The 24,126-nt window shown below is 34.5% G+C and overlaps 1 protein-coding gene and 1 long non-coding RNA gene across 12 annotated transcripts in view; one reads left to right on the top strand and one right to left on the bottom strand.

Annotated features, from left to right (window-relative positions):
* BBX (BBX high mobility group box domain containing) overlaps nt 1-24,126 on the bottom strand; it is a 256,911-nt gene that overhangs the window by 122,970 nt on the left and 109,815 nt on the right. Inside the window, exon 4 of one of the 11 annotated variants that reach the window (XM_014562810.2) lies at nt 14,309-14,426. The exons of the other annotated variants lie outside the window; for them this stretch is intronic. The gene's annotated coding sequence lies outside the window, so the exon portion shown is untranslated. The remainder of the gene's footprint in view (nt 1-14,308; nt 14,427-24,126) is intronic. 11 annotated transcript variants of the gene reach the window in all.
* On the top strand, nt 1,954-22,584 carry LOC116663272. Its single transcript, XR_004319507.1, has 3 exons — nt 1,954-1,965; nt 9,126-9,130; nt 22,408-22,584. It is a non-coding gene; the product is annotated as an uncharacterized LOC116663272 (long non-coding RNA).

Raw genomic sequence — 24,126 nt, 5'->3', positions numbered from 1 at the left:
ATATTTGAAAGTTGCTAAGAGAGGGGGTCTTAAAAGTTCTTACCACAAGAAAAGATTTCTAACTATGTGTGGCAACGGATGCTAACTAGATTTACTGTGGTAAGCATTTATATATATATATATATATATATATATATATATATATATATATATATATATATATATATATAATATAAATATTCATTATGTTGTACACCTGAAAATAATGTAATATGTCAATTATATCTCAATAAAAATAGACAGCTACTCTGTATGAGGAAACAGATATTCCTTACAGCATTTCCTCACCAATTACTGATCTGAACTAGTAGATAACATATCATTTTTTTCTAAATCACACCTCTGGCTGATAATATTGATTTCATATCTCAAGTTCAACCTCTGCCACCACCACAGAGAATAAAAAAGAGCCCAATTATCTCCTACGCGGTCCAGGACGTATAAGGACAGCACACAGAGCTAGAAAGGAGATCCAATTTAACAAATGTGCTTTCATCATTCACTTCAGATGATGACAATAAAACATTAGCATCATTATATCATGACAGTAATTACTATGACTTCTGGCCTACACTATATGAGAACAAATTCACTTGGTCTAAATAAGCTGTAACTGGTATTTAGAAATAAGCAGGGTTTCCAGCAAAGTCTTTAAAGTAGTATCATGTCCCGGCACATACAAGCTGCCAAGGCCCTCGTTTATCACTGGGGTGACAGCAACACAAGTTATGACCAATTAAAATGAAACTGATGAAAACAATTCAAGTGAAATAAATACATAATCAAGGTAAAGCAGAAGGCTGAGGTATCCAAGTGTTTGTAGTTTTAATCCATGATAATTCAGATAAAAGCTTAGGGCTAAATTTAAACAGATGAAATCCAAATCTATCTAAATGTTCTTAGTTATAGCCTCAATATTTTGCCTTCAGAAGCAGAGTCCATAAATATCTTTTAAAAGCTGCTAATTATCTAAATATTTTCGGATTCCCACATTGTACAACAGAAATGATCGATTCACTTGGAAAGCATTGTACTCACTGATGGAAAGTTTTGACTTACAAAAGAGTTGTCCACAACCAGTTGTAACTGACATCCTTGGGGAAATTTTGCATGTTTTACTACCATTCCTGAATGTTATATTTAACTTATAGGATAATTTGAGAAGCTACTCTTCTAAAATGAGATGCTTCATTTTCTAGAGTTGACAGGGACTACAAATCCAAAAATCCAGTTCTTGGATTTGTGTCTTCCAATTTACAGGTGAGGAAAAGCAAGTCAAAGGTCAGCTGAAGTTCACCGAATGCATTAGTGGCAGAGTTAAGACCCAACTCACTTAATCACAAAATTAGAATCCTTTCCACTATATCCAACTGCTTTTATTCTTCTCCAAACAGAAATGGAATATTTCCACTAAATTCTTTTTTGGATACTACAGTTTCATTTTTAATCTAAAAGGACCACAGGGTAACTGCCACACAGCTGTACATGAAAGGCAAATAGGGGTGTTAGAACTGTGAGTTTTTCATTGTCACCGAAGAAAATACAGTGAGACTGGTGCAAAGCAGCGTCTGTGAAGCAATTGACATCAGTGATTTTGAATTGGCGACGGAGAGACCAGGGAAGAGACCCCCAGTTACTGAAGCGGAAACTGTTACGGTTCACTGAGAGGATAGAAGGATATGCTTCTGCTTCCCACCGGTACTGTCCCTCAGCTTTCCATAGCTGGGGAGACATCCTTTTCCTTTCCTTTTCCCAGGTGCTCAAAAAGTGATAGCTGAGAAACAGGAGCTCACAGGATGAACAGAAGTGCGCACGCTAACTCGTATTACTTGGGAAAGGCTCTGATTTCCCTCAGAACCACTATCATTCTCTCACTGAGTAAGCTATACAAACCCATCACACATGCTCTCAGCTCCGAATCAGTTCCAACTTCCAGGGTCTGAAACTCGTATCTGTGCTCTTCCTGTCAGATTTGGGGCAACTGACACTTCTATTTAACTTTTAATCTACGGTTTAAAATGTCCTTTCTGTTCCTCCTTTACAACTCATAGGACCCTATTTCTGACACAGTAAATACACACATTTAAGTGAAAGTCTGAAAACTTGGATTCAAATGCCCTAAGTGGGAGCATGCCTTGGCCAAATCACCTAGCCTCTGAATCTCCGGTTGCCTCCACCTGGCTCTGGAGAGGTCCGTCTAGCTCTAAATTACTCTAAGGCTCTTATTTCTTGAAAACACTCTACAACAGACTTCAGCACAAGCAAAGTTACCCAGCCTGCCCCTCACACTGTGTCTTCAGCAAAGGCTTTGACGGAAGTCGAGAAGTGTAGTGATAGGACCAAATCTAAAAAGGGGTTCTTTGTAGCGTATAAGTGAATTGCTTTTGAGACAGTCTCTGTAGACATCTTACTCTGGCTCCTCCTCTATACAAACTGCTGTGGGAGCCTAAGAAAAGCAGCTTTCAAATGTGCAAGTGCACAGATTGAGTGTTGCTGCCGCCAGGTTGCAACGGCTGCCAGGGGACTGGAGTGAGTCAAAGCAATTCTACACATCGCCGGCCGCAACATCTTCCCCGCACTTGGCAGCTACACACTGGGATCACTCATCCAGCTAAATGTCAAGAGTCCCAAAGTCATTGCTGGTGCAGAGGGTTCCAGTCTGAAACTTTCAAAACGATAACAACTCTTAAATCATTACAAAGGAGATCTTTTATGTTATTATTATAAGCTTGGAATAATTTGTGAAAAATTAAAAGGGTAGTGGGACTCTGACTCAGAAATTACACGGTGTGTGTATCTGAGAGAACATTCACATACACCTTTCTGGATCAAAGGCATTACTGGCACTTATTAAAAGAATCAAATAGACTCAACAGGAACCATTTTTAATGCTACTTACACAGTATGAGAATTCTCAAGGATATTTACATGTGAATACCTCATTTTCAAGCTCCTCTAACACTTATTTCCAACTTTTAAGGCAATTACAGATGATTTACCTACAGGCTCTTTTCCCTCGAAAAATGTATCTTCGTGAGTATTATTAAAGGTTTCGGTCAAAATACATCATACGTAAGCTTGAATGCATTTTATTTTTTCGAAAAGGAGAAGGGTTAACTTTACTTTTATGGTCACACCCCTGTAAAAAGCAGTTCATTTCTTTCTCCAACACAAATCAAATATTTGAAGACTGTCACTGAAGACAGCTCTCTTTTATAGACATTGTTCTATGCATCTTTTAGCTGAAAAGAAACTACCAAATGAAAAAAAGGTACATGTTTAGATATTAGGAAATGTATTTCTATCAAACAGACGTCTTAATTTTGAAAATAATTCTGCATGTAATATGTTATGATAATTTTAGAAAGAGTTTTTTTAGTAATATCCTGAGTAAGAGATATTTTAAGAAAAGTTTTGAAATGGCCCTTACTAACAATCTGTTATCAAGAGCAATTTGTAAAAAGGAGAATCTTATTATAATGGAGACACGCTTTGATGTTAATCAGTATTATTTTCATTCTCCAACAGGCTGATAATTTTTTAACTTTTGGCTGTGCTCTTAATTTTGGGAGAAAACTATACAATGCAGTTAAAGAGGAAATGAATAATATAGTTCTTATGGTTTTGGGGTGTGTGGTGGGGAGTGGGTGGGCAATGAAGCAAAAATGCTGGGGTATAAAGGAAATGTAGAATAAAAGCTTTTTATAAACAGATTTTAAATGGTCATTTTACTAGAAATTGAGCTTTTAGACACAGTATATGAAAACTCCAAGAAAACTCTTTGCTTGAATCAAACAAATCTCACTGTCACTGCATCCCACACAAAGTTGTGTTACTGTGCAACTCCTTGCATCACTTCTATAAGGAATATTTTCTCTACCAACTTGCTCTCTTATCTTCCTCATCAAAATTCTGCTAAAAATTAATGAATATGGAACTCCTCTTACTAACCTCGGTAACTCGATTTAGGAATAGTCATACTTATTTAGAACTCTAACTTTCTTCTTCATTCAAAATCACAAACTTTAAAGATTATCCAATTTAATAGTCTCACTGAAAGAAGAGGATATTCTGGTCCAAATTAAGAGTTTTGCTCAAGGTCCCAGAACTAGTTCAAGGTGAAAGAGCTAGGACTATAAAACAAAAGTCATCCTTGGGGTTAATTTTTCATTTTCATTCATCATTGAGAAACTCTAAAAGGTAACATTTAATAATAACTGAAGTTTATTCACTTAATATTTTTCTAAAACAACAAAGCAAACCATTGACACTTTTCACAAAGTACAAAAATGTCATTTCACTAAAATTCAAATCATTAAATTTGTTTCATTAAAATGACCAACAGCCATTCAACATTTAAAACAAATATCCTGAGCATGTGCTGCTTCGCCAAGCACCTTAAAAAAAGGCAAAACGATATATGAAAACTAAGGAATTCAGACCTATGAGAAAATTCATCATAAGTTCATAATATTATCCTGAAAAGGTTTAATTAACTCACCACACCACATTGCAGATTACAGTACTTAGTAAAAACGAAACAAAACAAACAAACAAAACCATAGTCTATATTCTTCCTCTGTTGTAGCGCCTTTTTTATATCATCTGCAACTTCAACCTCTAAATAATTCACAACTTACACTGAAGGTGTATCTTATCTTGAGAAATTGGTGAGAGTACAGCACAACACTGATTCAGAAATACTATAAATGTTCTATAAAGTTCCCATCTGGACTACAAAACATTTTCAACGTAGGTTCTTTCCATGAAATGCCACATTCAACTATGCTTGAAAACTGCAATTGTATTTTCTAGATCCTCTAACTTAAAATACCATTTTGTGTCACATGTCTCTACAAAGCAGCTAGCACCTTTCTATTAATAGGTCAAATCCTCCCAATATTTATTTTTCAAATTGTAATTGCAGAATAAAAATAATCATTCTCAAATAACCTGAGCTAAGAATTATGTAAGAATACATAAAATAATTAATGCATTTATTTTCCACTTGGGGTCCTAAGGTAAAGAGATCCTTAAGGTTTCACATAAGTGACTCTAAAACATCTTTTCTACTTCTCAATTCAATATTCCAGACATAAGTTTACATTTCATCTGAAAATCATCAAACATCTCCAATTTGCCAAGTTTTAATAATGAGTTTTATGGACATTATATTAAGTGAAATAAGCCAGGCAGAGAAAAGAGTATATTTTTTGTCTCACTTATATGTGGAATCTACAAAAAAAAAAAAAATTGAACTCATAGAAACAAAGTGTAAAATGGTGATTGCCAGGGACTGAGGAGTGGCAGAAATGAGGAACCACAAATTTTCAGTTATAAGATAAGTAAGTTCTGGGGATCTAATGTATAGCATGGCGACTATAGTTAATAATACTGTATTATATACTTGAAATATGCTAGAGAGTAGACGTAAAGCAGTCTCACCAAACAAAAAAATGATAACTGTGAGGTGATAGATGTGTTCATTAATTTGATTATGGTAATTATTTCAAGGTATATTTATATCAAATCATCATGTTGTATACCTTAAATATATACAGTTTATTTGTCAATTATACCTCAGTAAGGTTGAAAAAAATTTTTAAATGAGTTTTATCAAATGATCGTAATTTAGTGTTTAGTATTTTTCCCAACCATATAAATTTTTCTGTACCTATCAGAGATGAAGAGTCACAAGTAAAAACTTGGAAGATAGGCGATTTTTAAGAAAAGGATCTCAGAAAACAGAATCGTAAAAGTAACCTGGGTTTCCAACCAAAATACAACTTATTCTTTTAATACACTCTTCCATTGTGAATGTTTAGTTATGCCAGAGACTTATCAACACTCTCTTTCTCCCTAAATATTTACAGCAACAGTCTCTCAAGGAGACAAATCAGTTTGCAGTCCTACATGGATCTAAAAAAATGTGTGAATAGTTGTATACCACTGCACTCAGTTTTACAGTTCCTAAAAGTCTTTTGGGACATCATTTTCAACACACTTCTGGCTTTGTCCATTTCATTCTTTGGACTGATTTTCTTTGATGAACTAAAGCATTTATCGCTTTACAAAATTACAATTTTTTTTTTCATCTTGTGAACAATATTGAGATATTCCCCTTGTCATGTCAACCTTGAGATGAAGATTCAATGTTTCCTTTGAGGATCACAGAAATAATTCAGGAGAAAAATACTAAACATATTATCACTTAAGCTTTCATATTAACAATCTCATTAGTGTTTAGGCTCAAATCTGTCCAAATTGCAACATAAGATTATACTACATGTGAACTTCAAAACTTCAAGTTACAGACAGAAGTTCTTATTATAGCAGTCAAAGTCTAATCTGAATGCTTATTTTTATTTCTCTACACTACCCAAACCAAGTAACTTTTGTTGGGCAACTGCAGACACTCAGCTGAGTCAATGAACTTATTTCAGACAGCTGCTTCTTGATTGTGAACCTAAATCTATTTTTGCTGAAGGAAATGCAGGTTATACAAAGAGAAATAAAAATTAGGATCCAAAATTTTTTAAATGTTCCCAAAAGAAAGGCCTCCAACTTAGCACAGTTTGAGAATGAAGAAACAGCCATCTGAAATATATATGAAAATCTCATTTAACCAGAAAACAACTAATAAATATTCCTCAATTAGCCACACTTGGGGGGGGGCGCTTTTACAAAAAGTCGCAAATTATAAAAATAAGCTAACATCAATCTAAAAACAAAAAACAAAAACAATGTTCCAGAATGTCTTAGGCAGGAGGTAGAGAGGTTTTTGGTGTTGGTAGTAGGCAATTCATTGGATGTCAGTACCTACTTCTTTAAATCTCTCACCTCTTCTATATATCACATATTTTCAAACTGTAAAATAAGTGTTAATTACTAGAGTGATGACACCAAGATCATCTTCCCATTAAAAAATAAGCTTCACTTACTATTAATAAGAAATTCAGTTACATATAGCATTTCTACAATGATTTACAAATATGAAAACTCTTCTAGCTAACTTTCATTGAGTAAGAAAGATTAACCAAAATTATTCTTTTCTATATATTCCAGTTTATCTTATAATTTTTATTCTAGGAAACTGGGACATTGATTTCATTTGTTATACTCCAAATTACTATTTGATAGGAAATATAATCTCTTCCCATTTATTCTGAATCGATTTAAAATATATCAATGACCCAAATTTTGTCAATTGACATTTTCCTCTAAATGATCAGAAAAGAGCATCTTCTCAACTGAGAAATAGCCAGGTCTAACGTCTAACACATAACACCTTAATCAAACTCAAACTCAAGTGTACTGACATACATATAGTTATATATATAAGAATATGCATGAATATACTCCTAATTTGGATCCATTTAATAATTCTTAAGAAAAGAATCTATGACAAATCAAGTAAGGAATAAAACATTCATCTGTTCTCCATTTCATGCTTCATGAGTCAGAGCAAGGGAGTAGGAAGGGCTTGGACTTGGCAGTCAGATAGGCATGGCTATGAATTTTTATCACTACTAGTTGTCTAATTTAAGAGACTCTCTGTTACTCATCTATAAAAGTAGGCTAGTACCTACCTTCATAGCATGGTTAAGAATGGAAACAGATAATACAGAAAATCACTTTTAGAATACCTCACATATGCTGCTTTAAATATTTACCTTTAAAAAAAAAAAAAAGCATGAATGAATGTATTTCCTTTTTTCTTCAAGCTCTTTGGCACCACCTAACCCCAAGAGATGATTACAGTAACTTGTTTCTAAGTGATAATCTCCATTTCCAAACCAATCTCTATCAGTAGATTTATTCAGTCATGCTTTAAGCCTTTCATTCTCTGAATCCAAACTTTTCAGTGACACTTCAAAGTCTACTCTCAGAAATTAGTTCCTTAGATAGGCGTTCCACATCTTTTTTGTGCCCCTCCTACCCCCACTCTCACACTCACACACACAAAATCTGGCCTCAAATTTCCTTTGCCTTTCTCTATATCCCCAAAGATGTATTCAAAGCCAAGCTTCCTGCATTGCGGACTTTCTTGCGTCTCTATTTGTCCAGAGATCCCTTATTTAAAATGCCGCTTCTTTGTCTCCATGTAAGTGAAAATAATACCCCCTTCCTGCAAATGTCTTAATTCCCTATAGCATGAGCCATAAACTTCCTTGTGACTCTCTTCTGTTATTGTCTTGGATGATTATTTTAAATCTGTGACTCAGCCTCTTATCATTTTTATCTCCACCACAGACACAGCTACAGTACCATCAGTAGCCTCTTAACCATTGACACGGAGTCGTTACACAGAAAGTTCCCCACTGAAAATCACAGATTCAAATCCTGTAAGTTAAACTTGTCCAGGTTTATCCTCCCCATAACTATAAACTCTAAATGAAGGAGAGGGGATGAGATAGGGCAGATATCTCTTATGGGTCTTTCATCTCCCCAGAAAAATGCAAACAGGAGAACACAATCCGACCATGATTTCACCATCCTTACTATATACAAAGAGTAAAAAAGAGCCAGAACATCTCAATGAAAACTGTCTTTGAAATTCTTTAAATGCAAATCATTTTAAACAGATCAACAACAACAACAATCTCTGGCACATTTTTTAAAGTTTGAAGGAAAAAGAAACATACTCAAACAATCCTTGAGTTAGCTCCAGTAAGAGCAGAAGAAAGGCTATCTTGACACGCTTTAATCCCGAGAGAACAGCTGACTGGATGATTCCATTTGGTGAAAATCAGACTCACTCTTGCCCTGGCACTGAGATCTGGAAGTTCTCTGACTCAAGTGTTCCAGAGCACCAACTTCCCTAGCTCCAGTCATTCTTCACAGTTGACAGGGTACTAACTGACGGACACACAAACTCTGCGTTTACAGGGCAGCTTGAAACTCAGAAAGTAATGCTGCCATCCACCTCGTGTAAGGGTTAAATAACAGCAAATAACTATAAATCGATGAAAATGGCAGCCAAGATTCCTCTAAGCTCAAAACAGACCTTAACCTAAGGGCAATGATGCCATCATTCAAACGAGACATGATGCCTGGCTGGCACGGGAAAGGGAATGAAGCATCCACCAGCAAAGCACAAAAGAAACATACAGATTCCGAGGAAGATCTGGTGGGAGAAACAGTTGGCATAGACACAGAAGAAAACCATATTTAGTGATCTTAGCATTAAGATGGTTAGGTGAGCTTCTTAGGAGTCCCAATCCCTCAAAACAATCATTAATATTAAAGTGCAGCTACTCTACTTTCTGTTCTACTGTTTTGATAAAAGAAGACTCAGTCATTTATTTTTCAGATTTAATAAAATCTAGTTAGACTTTTAGAAATCTGGATTTAGCAACTAAGATAATGAATGGAATTAGCTTTGGAAAAAGATTCATTGCTCATTTCTTTTTCCTCAAAATTACAGACCCATTTGAACATTTCAGTCTTTTTTATCCAGATATAAACTGTCTTTTTTAACCAGATATAAACTCCTAGACAAAATGAATAGTGCTATTCCAGCAACACCTACATTTGAATGAGTTATTGAAAACTATTTTAATAAGATGTTTTTTAGTAATATAGATAAATCTGTATTTTGCATAATTACATGACTACACAAAAGCTCAACTTTGAATTTACTTATAAATATCTCTACTAACTTTGCTGTGTAATAGATATAAAACAAGAGTAAAAATTAAATGAGTTCAAAATTTATTAATTTAGCATTTAAAAATTCCTCTTCCAAAAGCTAAGCACACTCAATGCAAAGCCCGTAGAAAATGCATTTCCTAGTTCCCAAAGGAAAATTTTGTATCACATGTTCATATACATTTATAAATTTTCTACTGTATTTAAACATGATCCAACTTATTAATACAATGGAGTATTTTTAATATTTGCTGCAACTTAATCATTAGAGAATATATGGTTCTTTTTCAAAAGACATTAAACTGAAATACTTAATGAATGCTGTAGGTTTTCAGAAGCACTTTCAAGCTTGTCTAAATTAATAAAATACTAAGTGAATCAGTACTACAAAAGAAACTTATCACTGACAGGTTAAAATATTAATGCAAATACTTAATAGGTCAAACCTTTTACATTAATCAAAGACATAATACAAGAGTGGTTTAAGTAAGCATTCTCCTATCAGCAAAGTCATGTCAGGTAATTTATCCCATTTTTCCCTTATAAGCATAAAAGGATGTTTCTCTCCTTACATTCCTGAGAAACAAAAAGTAATCTGTTCTTCTAGAGAGAGGATGGTATTAACTGCTTCTTTCGATAATACATTTGGCATAATATGTTTTTGTAGAATTTTGTCAAGTAAGCAGGTAGGAGGGGTGAATTATCTTAGGTAGCCTGACTTCTTGCTCCTTATGGCAGGATAGCCCAATAAATCTCGGGTGTTTTACACGTATTGAGGCTGGAGGTAAGGTGGCAGGTTAACAACTGGTATTTCAATAAGTATTTAACGTTAAAAAAAAAAAAAACTACAAAGATTTTTAAAATTCCATGTAGAATCAAGTTAATGTTATTAAAAATAAATCCTCATTTAAAAAGTACCCCCACACACACCCTTAGCCTAAAATTTGCCTGTCTTACACGGGATTTTTCATAAAGCAAATTCACAATATCACAACAAGTTTAGATTATTTTATGTTCCTTAGTAAAAGAAAGAGCCTCCTTAATCTTGGTTAATAATTAAATAGACAGCTCTCTGGCCAGGGCCCTAAGGAGTGATTGGGCAGTGTTTACAAGTCATAGAAAGTTAAGACAGGTTGTGTCTCTTGCTCCGTGTAGTCTGCTCTCTGGCTTATTTTGCCTTTGATCCACAGGGTTCAGCAGTACTTACAAAATGAACTCTGGACAAGTAAGAGGTTCAGGAAACATCAGTCATATGAGAATTCAGAGAGTCAGGTAACTCTATGAAAGGGTTTCTAGCATGAATCCGTCTTAGAGTGGGTGTCCCTGCAATAGCTATGAGAAGATGGCGTGCAGGTAGCAAGGGAAGCTCAGGTCTCACCATTTACCTTGGGTTGAGGGGTTCCTAGCAAAGAAACCACAGGAGAAAGGAACTTGCTGCAGCACCAGATGAAGACAGACCCACTGACTTCAAGGATCGACAACACTCAAAACCAACAGTTAAAACCAACACTGACTCAAAGATGGTAGCTCGTGCGTGAAAAAAGACGCAGCGTTAAGTTGCACAGCAAGTAACAAGGGTAGGACAAACTGCCCTGGTCACAGCTGTGGGGCTGGAGGAAGAGAAGGAGGAGAAGAGGCCAGGACTCAAGATTTTACACTGAATAATGCCTGGCTGCCTGGTGAATGAAACTGGGAAGCCAAAGGCATTCATTACATTTTCTCAAAGAAAGATAAATGTATTCTTCTTCTAGAACAAATCAAATCTAAATAACAATGGAGGAAGGGAAGTTCAATGCTCGCCCCCCTTGCTGGGGTTATGAGAGATAATAACTGGCAAGTTGCTGGGACACAGTTATAGGCCTAACACCCAGTAAGGTAGATGGACTCAGGCTTTGGTAGTGGTGCCCAGACATTCCGTGAGAAACTATTTTTATTTCAATTGAAGACAGAACACAAAAGGTTGGAGTCAAAAGGATTCTTACAGATCACCATCTACCACTCTCATTTTGCCAAAAAAAAAACAAAAACAAAAACAAAAACAAAACCCAGCGCGAAGCTCAAGAAGAAATGACTACTTACGGTTTACAAAGCTACCCGTAGTCAGAACTGTTTACAGGGCACGATTTTTGCCCATTGCTTTTAGGGTAATTATTATTGCTGAGCAGGAAAAAGGCATTTCAGTCCTTACTGCATTTACATCTTTCCTTCATTCAATAAACATCTATTGAATAATAAGTACTAGGCATTAGACTAGAGCCTGGTAGACTTCCCTGGAAAACCTCAGAAAATGAATGTGGCAGATAATGTTACCAAGTTTGACAACAGGCAACACACTGAAGTCAATCAACTAAAATTGCAGACCACTGAGTACAAACTGTCAGGTTAGGAGGAACTGTGATATAAAAACTGGACTGGATCATGCAAGTATAATGAGATACCAAAAGAACCAATGGTTGAGAAAAACAGAAGCAGGTGAAGGACGAAAAAGGGAAAAGAGTGGCAAATACAAGTTACGTTTGAGTAAAACTTCTGGGATTTTTGCAACACAGAACAAAACACAGGTTAAATCACCACAGCTTGCAAACAGTCCTCTGTGGGTCACTCTTTCTCTATCTCAACTCAAATTAAGGGGGAAAAAATCAGATCAGTAAAAAAAGTGTACATTTCTCTGCCCAAACTGTCTTTAGAAGTCAAGAATAGCTGACAATTTTCATTTAATATAGAACATTGCATTAATATGATGTAGTTTTCCTGGGAGAAAAAACTTAGCTAGCAAACATAACTCAGCTATTTCAGGATGTCTAGACTTATCTGGGTTTAAGAAAAGGTATGAGTGACCATTGGAAAACTAAGAGAAATAAAAATAGCTGCTGCAAAGGATAAAACTAAGAAAAAAAGTTCATCAGGATTACTGTTAAAATGGTGTTATAGGCAACTTACAAAATTCTTTAAACAAAAATTTAATGATTCTAAAGACCTATACAGTAGACACAGAACAAGAACACACTCAGCTGGAGGGAGGATAAATGTAACAAGTTCTGTAGGAATCCATCTGCCACTGTCCTATAGATTTTGCAGTTGGACATACCCTTTGACCCAGCAGTTCTACCCCTGAACATGTATCCTAGAGAAATAATATATGCATAAAGAGGCATGAACAGGACTGTCAAGACTTTTTCCTCTGCAGCTTTATCTCTCATAACACAAAAACTGGAAACAATCTAAATAGTCATCAAAAGAAAGTGGATAAATAAATTGTAGACAATGAAAATACAACTGTGATCATAAATGACTCAAACATACTGAGCGGCAACATAGGTGTTGCAAAAGAAAACATACACCATTATTAGTTGTATAAAATTCAGAAACAAGTAAAACAATGTAGGATATACATAAAACTATAAAGAAAAACTATAAAACTATAAAAAAAAAGAAAAAGGAAGTAATATACTGAACATCCAGGGTTGTGGTGGTGGTTAAAGAGAGGTGATGGAATGTGGACCAGGCATAGCTCTGTTTCCTAAGTTAGTGGCAGGTACTCAGTTATTCATGTTAATGTTAGTCTCCGTATCCTATTCACATATTATAAATATTCTTTGTATATACAGCATTTTCTAAATACTATGGGTTTACTTTTCTTTTTAAAAAGCTCTCGGAAATCACACTATATTTAACAAACTATTTTAAAGCTACTTTTTAAGTATCTGCAAGTAACAAGTACCTAGCATGCACTCAGGACTTTATAAAATTATCTCTCTTAACTCACACAACAACTCTTTGAGGTAAATATTTTCGTATTTAGTTTACATAGGAAGAAACGGAGATTCAGTTTTGTCATGTAGATTGTCCAACATTACACAGTTAGCAGAGGTGGGATTCAAACCATATCCAACTTCCGGTGTGTCTGTAGGTAGGATCACCCAAAATACAACAGCACAAATAAACTTCCAATACAAACACAAAACTGACATGTTACACTGCAGTTTACTATATGAATTCATCTTAGCATTTATAATCCATCTGTAGATCATATTTTAATAGTTTGTATTAATTTTATGTCATAGTATATCATTATTACTTCATAATCACAATTTACCCTTACAAATCTATAAATTCTAAAACCAGCAACAGATACCTAGTATGTTTATGGAAAGTCTCAATTTGGCTGTACTTCTTTTCATACCTTCAATTTCTCTAAGACTGGGAATTTAAGGAAAGTTAGCTGTTGTAAGCTGAAACTCAGCACTCTCATTTCACTGCCTTCCCATCAGGGACTCACTCACAGGCAAGCAAACAGGCTTGCCAAGCCCCACAGAAATTACTCACTTCCACCCTCTTTTTCCTCATATTTCTTCCAATAATACTTCAAAACCTAATTTTAAACTCATGCAGGAAACCCGATTAATACCACCTGGTTTTCTCTACTCTATTAACTCTGGGCCTCTTCAGCAAACATACAACACAACTCATTTATATAATTATTTTGTCAGCTTATTTCTTGTTTTCACTGGCATGTGTCCAAGCCTGCAAGACCCACTGAGAAGTGTTTACAAGTTTACTTCTTCTGAGCTATGCCCTAACTCATTCTTCTTCACCAAAAGCACCACCAACTGTGCTCTGTAAACAGTAGTCACTTAATAAATGCTGATTGACTTACTACAGTGGAACAATTCGCCTCTGGTATTTCTCAATATCCCAGTGAATCCTCCACATCTACAAACATGCTGGAGATGAAACCAGGTACTGCTAGAGGCTTGGGGTCTTCCTGAGGGTGCCTGGGACAAGAAAAACACAGAGAGACCAAAGACAGTCAGGAGAAACACAGAGAGAGGGAACATGGAAATAAACAGAGGATAGCATAGAGAGAGAAGAGCCAAAGAGTCAGGAGTTATAGAGAGATTAAGCAGCCAGAGACACTCAGAGACAGGGAGGAGGTCAGCAATCTGAACCTGGGTTTTGGGTCAGAAACCACATTTCTGGTATCATTTACTCCAAGAAGAGATGCCTTCATGGTGCTCAATTCATGATATAATCAACCACTTCGAAGTTATTTCTAAGGTTTTTCTGAGCTTGTATCTTTATTACAATTCATCTTTACGTGGTAGCATCTTTGGAGATACATACACACAGATACAAACACAATTCTCAAAACAACCTATCTGTAAATAAGGAAATATTTTTCCAATTCTTCAAATTAGAAAATGGTAGTTCAGAGATACAATGTGACTTTTCCAAGGTTACAAGCAAAACCCAGTGCTTTTTCTGATATCCTATGTTCTCTACTAGAAATGAATCATATATAAATCCAAACTATTTTTATAAAATAAAATTCAAACTGCACATTCAAGATAAGATGTTCTATCTTTTCAGACAATGAACTTCTCGGGTTCAATAGGATACTTGACTTCAGAGCTTCAATATTTTAAAAAATCTATCAGAGAAAAATAAATCAGAATGAGAATATAGCAGAATAATGGAAACTTTCAAACAGAAATGAAATTATGTTAATAGGCACTTAACAAAATTTTAACATTTAAAAAAGGAGCTAGAGTTAGTTCATTGCTTTTACAACTATAATTTCAAAGTTTTAATGATTCAACACATTTCAGTTGAAAGATCAGAAGCGCCAAATTTCAATGAGTTCTTAGATCTAAACGCTAGTAGTAAACCTTGTTCTTTAACAATGTCTCATCTAAAGTCTACACTACAGTTCTATTTCAGGGTACCACATAGAGTAGAAATGACTTAATGCACTGCTCTTTGTAAGCAACAGTATTTTCTCTTGAGGGATAATGATACTCTTCTAAATAATCATGCCCTTTTGGAAGCAATCAATTGTAATCAATTTTCTGTAATTGCCAGAAAAGTTCCTTTGATACAAGTAAAATAAGCATGTTATTGGATTTCACAGCAAGACAAGATAATAAGAATACAAGGAAATTTCTATTCAATTGTGCATCATATATTTTTTCACGTTCAACAATTTTTTAAATTGTTAAATCAGGCCTAAGTATAGTACTGCTCTGCCCTCTAGTGACTGGCTAGGTTTTGCTAACTACATGTTTTTATTTATTTTTTATATTGCTTTTTGAATAATACTTAGGATATTTTAAACAATATATATGACAGCGCTTTTTCATATTTCAATAGTGATCAAAACATACTTTGTCAATTTTAAAATATGGCTTGTGGTATGAACACAAGGCAGGGAAGAGACACAATTTCTTTTCATAGGGATGGTACACCTAAGTACTACAAATAAAAAAATTAATATCATCTATTCCAATCTTGATTCATATTTTTATGCAATTTTTTTGGAAAGGCCAAAGAATGCTGCTCAGTTTCTTTGTTAAAAACTTAACAAATTTCACAGCTATAAATCCCAAATTGGCTACTTCTATTATTTTGGACACTGAGGTATCAAGGCAAATGGTACTATATAAAACACGCACAGATGAACAATTTGTTAATTACAACAGAGCAAAGGTATGCCTAATACAAAACTATACTGAACATCATTTACCTTTAATTGTTCAAGTGGCACCTGAGGATTTTCCTGAACCTCAGAGTCATCATTAAGAAACTGACTGTCACTTTATATGCAGAAACATTAATCAAGGATGCCAGTTAAAGCATAGTTATTACACAGAGAGTCCCTGTAGTATTTTGACAAAGGAAACTTCTTTCCCTCTTAGTCTCTCTTGCCATAATCCTCTTGTAAGGAACCAATGCACTTCTAGAAAAGCATTTCTGCATTCACTAATCCCAAGCATACTACTTCTGTGTCTACACACATTAAAAAAATATCAATTTGTACACCTCAGTGTAAAAGGATACCCGAACATGTAGGGATAATCCACAGGTAGTATGGTGGTGTGGTTAGGAGCCAGAGTTCCGGAGTCTGAATTCCAGCTCTGCCCCTTATTAGCAGTGTGGCCTTTGGCAGATTATTTCTTTGTGTTTCAAGTTTCCTCAGGTACAAAATGGGAATGAAAAGAGACACCTACCAATAGTCATGTTTGTACCTTGGTAGGTATTTGGATTACACAGGTACGTATATGCATTTATCAAAATTCAGAGAATGTCTAAGATTTGAGCATTTCACTGAATGTAAATTTTACATCAAAAGAAAAAAATTGCACATAAATACTGAGCTAGATAGATAATACACAGGTTTAAGTATTTAGGGGATTTGTAGAGATGTCTTTATTTTTCAATGCATCAAGAATAAGTTGGTTTGATGATAGATACACAGGTTATAGATATGTAATAAAGTAAGTATAGTAAAATGTTAATGGCCGAATATAGGTGGTGAGTGTATGAGTGTAATGCTATAGGTTTGAAAGTTATAAAGTAAAATGTTGGGGGAGGGAATACATCTATCTTTCATATAATTGATGTGAAGATTAAATAAATACAAGAATTAAATATACAGAAGAGTGCAAATCAACAGTGTAGAATGGTAATACATTTAAGCAAATGAAAGTGATCTATTCTTCCCTAGTTGGAGGGAAAAGGTAAGAAAGTAATGAGGCATTGGGCTCCCAAACTGGAGTGAGTAGTTGCTGTAAAGGGTGTTAAAGCTCTAACCTCAAATACATCATTAAACTGCATGGACCATGTAGAGAACATGGTCTTTGAAAGTCAGAAAGAGCTGATTTGCATCCTGGCTCTGCTTTTAATTAGCCAAGAAGCTCAGACAATTTGTTTCAATGTTCCGGGCCTCAGTTCTCTCAGATATGAAATGAGAATAACAACACCTACATCTAAGGGTCATTGGGAAGATTAGGAAAGAACACACATATATACACATAGAGAGAAATTAGCACATAAAATGTAAATAATAACAATTGCAGTTTTTATCATGACAATCATTACTACTTACAGTGAGTCTTTTATATCCTTACCACTATTCTCTGCAGATGGAAACAAAAGTGGCTATGGATCTGATTCTAACCTAGAAATTTCATATGCAGGTGGCCCTACTACTCCAAAGAGCTTTCTATAGGATATTTACTAAAACAGTAGGTCTTTTTAAAAGTACCACTGTACTGAGTGTAAAAGAAGAACTGGCAATGACAGGGAATTCATTTATCATCCCTATATAATGCCAATTAGAATAAATGTAAGCCCCATTGGTGAGGCATTTAGGAAGCAAGTTTGCTGATGATTTATTTTAAAGAAAGTCACACTTCAGTGCATTTGAGGAAATGATATTAGCACCTGGATAAGATCTGATTTGAAAGAGTCTTAGGTAATACATTTTTAAAAAACAATATTAACACTGCATTTATAGAAGAGGAGTTCTGTGCTCCCAGAAGAGGCTTTGTAAGTCATTCTAGACTACTCTATGAAGACAGTGGCTCAACAGATAGTTTCAGCTAAAAACAATCAAGAAAGTGGCAATGAAAGTGGGAATATTGGAAACATTTATGCAACCTGGCCTTTGCCTTGATTACTCCTCAAAAACTGCTTCTCCAAATGCAAATCAAAACCACAATGAGATATCCCCTCACATCTGTCAGAATGGATATCACCAGAAAGGTGAGGATGTGGAGAAAAGGGAATCCTGTTACACTGTGAGTGCGAGTGCAAATCGTTACAGCCACCACAGAAAACAGTATTAGAGTTCCTCAAAAAATGAAAAATACAACGACAATATGATCCAGCAATTCCACTCCTGGGTATATATCCAAAGAAAATGAAAATACCAATTCGAAAAAATACCTGAACCCCAATGTTACAGCAGCATTATTTGCAACAGCCAAGATATAAAAGCAACCTATAACTGGAAAATTGTGCTCTGCCCTGGAATTTGACACAACATTGTAAAGTGATTATAAATCAATAAAAAATTTTTAAAAAAAGCAACCTAAGTGTCCATCAACAGATGAATGGACAAAGCATATGTAGAGTATATATACAAAGAAATATTAGCCATAAAAAAGAATGAAAGCCTGCCATTAGTAACAACATGGATGGACCCAGTAGAGGGTATTATGCTTAGTGAAATAAGTCAGACAGAGAAAGATAAATACTGTATGTTATCATTTATGTGTGAAATCTAAACAATAAAACAAATTAATATAACAAAACAGAAACATAGTTATGGATACAGAGAACTAGTGGTTATCAGCAGAGAGGGGAGGTGGAAGGGGCAAGGTTAGAGGATTAAGAGGTACAAACTACTACGTGTAAAATAAATAAGCTATAAGGATATATTGTACAGCACAGGGAATATAGCCAATGTTTAAAGATAAATTTAAATGGAGTACAATCTATGAAAATATTGAATCACTATGTTGAACACCTAAAACTAATACAATATTGTAAATCAACTAAACTTCAATAAAATTATTTAATTAATTATTTTTAAAACTGTTTTCTCCAAAGGACCCCAGATCACCTAAAACAAACACATTTTTTAAGCATTTAAATGTCTCTGTTTTTCAACACTTTTGTTGAAAACTCCATCTTCCTTAGCATTATACTCTAATTGCTTTTCCCACCACAGATCTGATTGTTTTTCTTTCCTTTGGACTTCTCTTAGCAAGTAGGTGTCTTCAAAGGTTCTGTCTTTGCCGTATTTTCTGCTTTCACCAATTTTCTAAGTTTCAGCTCTGTCTCTCTCTGTTAAGCTATACCTATCTTCAGCTGGAATCTCTTCCAAATTCATTAGCAAATTTATAAACACATTCTATACATAACCACACGGATATTCTCTCTGCATTTCAAATCCAATCCATTCCAAACTTCACCTTCCTCTTCCACAAATCAGTTTCTACTACTATCTCTCTGCTTCTGGTAGTAGTATTATCTAAACATCCACACTTAAAAACTTGTCTCTGACTTCTTTTTCAAAGCCTCCCAACTGCTTCCTTTCCTCTCCAGGATTCCTTCTACAACACAAGTTTAATCTACTGCTAAACTCTATACATTAGTAGTTTGGTTCAAATGACAAGACAGGACTTGTATTCTTTAATAAACACAGTGAAAGCTAAATGTACAATAACTAAAAACACACACAGACATACATAGGATAAACAACAGTAGGCATTAAGCATTTGAGAAAATCTTCATTGAAGGAATCCTTTAAAGTGAGTATTATTTTTTACCCTGCAAATTGGGAAAAGACTTATGTGATTTGGTGAGTTGGATAACTGCAATCCAAAATACTTTAAGACAGATCCAGACAAGTTATAACCTTCATAATGTCTCCCATAATGGTCCTGCTCATAACTGTCAAACCCTATCAAGAACAAAGCCCCTCCAAACTAAACTTTCCAATGCCTACTTCTTTTTCCTTCCAATCCATCCCTACTTATATTGTCTGCTCAAAATTTTTCAGTGGTTTATCTTCCTTAAAGGAAAAAAAAAAAAAAGTAAACTCACCGACATTGAAGATTCTTTTAATTTCCACCAAAATTTCCCATTTACCCTTACAGACATCCCATCCAAATGGCAAAAGCAGTCTACAGGCATACCTTGAAGACACTGTGTTTGGATCCAGTCCAACTTGAATGCAGCGAGTATCATCACAATAAAGCAAGGCACACAAATTTTTCGGTTTCTCAGTGCTTATAAAAGCATGTCTATGCTAAACTGTAGTGTATCACAACTATGTAACAGCATTATGCCTTAAAAATGTACATAACTTGATTAAAAAACACTTCATTGCTAGAAAATGCTAACCATCATCTGAGCCTTCAGCACGTCATAATCTTTCTGCAATAGTAACATCAATGATGACTGATCCCAGATCACTATGATGAATACAGTAACAATGGAAAAGTCTGAAATATTGCGAGAATTACCATAATGTGATAAAGGACACAAAGTAAGCAAACGGTGTTGGAAAAAAACAATGCTGATAGACTTGCTCAACACACGGTTGTCACAAACCTTCAATTTGTTAAAAAAACAAAAAACAAAAAAAACCCCACATATCTGCAAAGCTCAATAAAATGAGGTATGGCTGTATTCACCTTCTCCAGACTTCTGTTACTTCCTCCACTGTGTAGTCTTCCCTGTTATTTCTACATGGGATTTTAGGTCTTCCTCAAAACTCTTAATGAGGTTTATTTATCTTTTTCTGCCTAATTAGTTTGCCTTCTATTATCATATTGTGACTGTGAAAGTGTCTAACACATTGCACGTAATACTTCAAGTAAATATTTATCAGATAAAAAGAGGAGCAGAAGGTATATTACTGTATATTCAAATAAAATATTTTTCCAGAGAGATTACTATAGGCAGTTTAGGTACTAAAAAGGAATACAAGAGCTGGAGAAAGAGAGCAAACCCTCTTCATTCTTATAGGTGGACCAGAAAGGTTTAGAATTTCAATATACGCTAATAAGTGAAAAACTATATAACTGAAGTCTATAAAATCCATAGTTGTTATGGTTAGAAAGTTCACATATTTGACTAGGAAAAGGCAAAATTGCTATAAAAAGACCACAAACACATTAGGTAACATACACAGAACAGCTTTTAAAAGGAAACAGTATTTTCATAGATGGTCCTATTAAACTATCTCCAAAACCAGTTTAGATACATGAATCATACAGATACTCAAAATTAATAAATAAAAGTTACTAGGGACAAAAGATGAAGTTGTACTGGTTCATGCTCATGTGCATAAAAATTATTAGAAATAAAAATACTTTCTTCTCTTGGATCAATTAATTTAGAAATGCTAACCCACTGACCTAAACTGAAGGAAAATTTTGCTTTTCTGGTGTATGGATAAACTAGCAGAGTAAGGTCATGAGTTCACAGCTGTTTAAAATTTTTTTAATTTTTTATAGTTATCAGGTTGAGATAATCAATTTATAAAAATAGCTTTCATAGTTTAAAATTCATTAAGAATTCATAATGCCATAATACAGCTCCTTGTTTTGTTAAAGTAATTACAATCTTTGAAAAAAACTGTGTAGATTATAAAAAATTACTATTATGCTTAAATAATTTACTTGTTGTTTAGGGTGATAATTTTGTTAATACTCATGGTATGAGGTGATAGTATCCCTGAAATAAGTATAATCCACTGAACAACATATGACTTATCTCTTAATACTTTCACATATTTTAGCTTTGATTTCACTTTAATAAAACTGCAAAATTAATCAGGGCAAGTATAATTAAACTCAAACTTCTATTACTTATGGTTATGTAGAAAATATTTTAAGATATCTAACAATAAAAAGAATAAACATTGTTCTTCCCTAATTATTTAAAGCAAGTCTATCCTGTATTCAATAAAGACTTCAACATATTAAAGATGTGCAACATAATAAAGACATTTCCCTTGTAAAAAGAGACATGCTTGAATTTCAAGGAACAGTTAAAGCAGTTAAAAACAAAAAAAGGCAAATGCTACTTTTGACCTACTATCCATTTTGACAATGAAACACACATTCTTAGCAATGCTGCCATGTGCTGGATTGGCAGTGTACCCTCCGGCACTTTTTAGCCTCGTAAGAACCTCATGTGGTCATTATTCACCCCATTTCCAGATGAAGTTAAATAATTTTCCCCACCGCCCAATCACTAAGCAATTGAGATAGATTTAGTCCTGTCTTGGATCCATCTAACTCCACAGCCTACATTTCTAAGATCAAGTTATAGCTGAAAAAAGTGATCCATTTAAAGCTGTCTTCCATAAGGAAAACTTTAAGTTTCTGCCTATCCATATTAATCTCCAGGAAGCAATAGTGAGCATTATGCAGTTGATAATCTAGAGGCAAGAATAAGAATGTTTGTAAGCATTAGGAAGTAAAAGTTCTAAAATATTTTTTCACAGGCACACTATAAACTCTAATGTATGGAATATTTTATTACAATAGAAATAATCATTTTTTAAAATTCTATGATTTTGATGACTAAGTAAAAATTCATAAAAAGAGACGTAACTGAGACACCTTAACCATCAACAAGATATACTGTAATAGCCTCATTAGAAAGATTCCTTTTTTAATATATTCTCATTGAAGTATAGTCAGTTTGCAATGCTGTATCAATTTCTGGTGTACAGCACAATGCTTCTGTCATACACAAACATACATATATTCGTTTTCATATTCTTTTTCACCATAAGTTACTACAAGATATTGAATATAATTCCCTGTGCTATACAGGATGACCCTGTTGTTTATCTATTTCATATATATTAGTATCTGCAAATCTTGAACTTCCTCCCAGCAACCAAAGTTTGTTTTCTATGTCTGTGAATCTGTTTCTGTTTTGTAAATAAGTCCATTTGTCTTTTTTTTTTTTTTTAGATTCCACATATAAGTCATATCATATGGTATTTTTCTTTCTCCTTCTGGCTTACTTCACTTAGAATGACAACCTCCAGGTCCATCCATGTTGCTACAAATGGCATTATTTTATTATTTTTAATGGCTGAGTAGTATTCCATTGTATATATATACCACAGCTTCTTTATCCAGTCATCTGTCGATGGACATTTAGGTAGAAAGATTTATCTTATGTTCTTTAAAAAGTGAAACTCTCTGTGAATAATAAAGAAAGGCAACACCTATCATTTTAACAGGAACAACTAAACTTTCAAACCTGAAAACTGTATCATTCCTGTAAGTGTTCACTTCACCAAATGAACTGAAAGATGAGCTGTATGCTTCATCAAATGGCAGGACAAAACAACTGCTATAGCAAGAGGTTTGGTATTTAAAAAGGGGATTGGTAGTGGCTACTGATTTCAAACTTTTCTTTATTATCTCTTGTTGTAATATAAGACACCTATTTGATGACTTGGCAACTCTAACAATGCTGAAAACATGGTAAGTTTTCAAAAACTATATTAAGAACATGGCTCAGAGTTTCAATTCATGTCCATCTGGGTGGTCGCTGTATGGATTGATGGGCATACACTACTCTGCACGCAGATACACCTCACACTTCATAGATTTCACTCTAATCTTGTCATCAGTGTGGCATAACTGAGAATGCTTTGGACAGTGTTCACCATATAAATGGTATCTTTTTATAATTTAAGCCTTGTTTAGAAGCCAGTTCCTCTCTGTCTAGCTGGCTCTCTCAAGAAACTTGTACACTGTAAGTGTCTATGGTAACTTAACCCCTAAAAACACTACCGGAAGTGGATTATTTCTGCCACGAAGAGATTCTTGGTAATAAACAGACTTAAAGTAAATGTTAAGGAAACACTGAAATAATTACATAACTCGTCTGTGTTTTAAGAACCATGGCAGAGGCATAACAACTGAAAATTAAGCAGGTTATACAAAGTCTACAAAACCAAAACACAGTGTTCCTCTTCATCTTCATAGATCAATTTGAATACAGAAATATCAAAAAAAAAAAAGCCACCCCCTCAAGAATAAAACACCTAAAAGTGGACTTTAGTCAACCTTTCTGTTATATATTAACTGAATCCAAGTACCATATAGCATCTCTTTAGGCCCAGCCTGAACCAACTTGCCTACCTTAAAT

Source organism: Camelus ferus, chromosome 1 (genome assembly GCF_009834535.1).
Source record: "Camelus ferus isolate YT-003-E chromosome 1, BCGSAC_Cfer_1.0, whole genome shotgun sequence".
Classification (NCBI taxonomy): domain Eukaryota; kingdom Metazoa; phylum Chordata; class Mammalia; order Artiodactyla; family Camelidae; genus Camelus; species Camelus ferus.
This window is presented reverse-complemented; position numbering and strand designations above follow the sequence as displayed.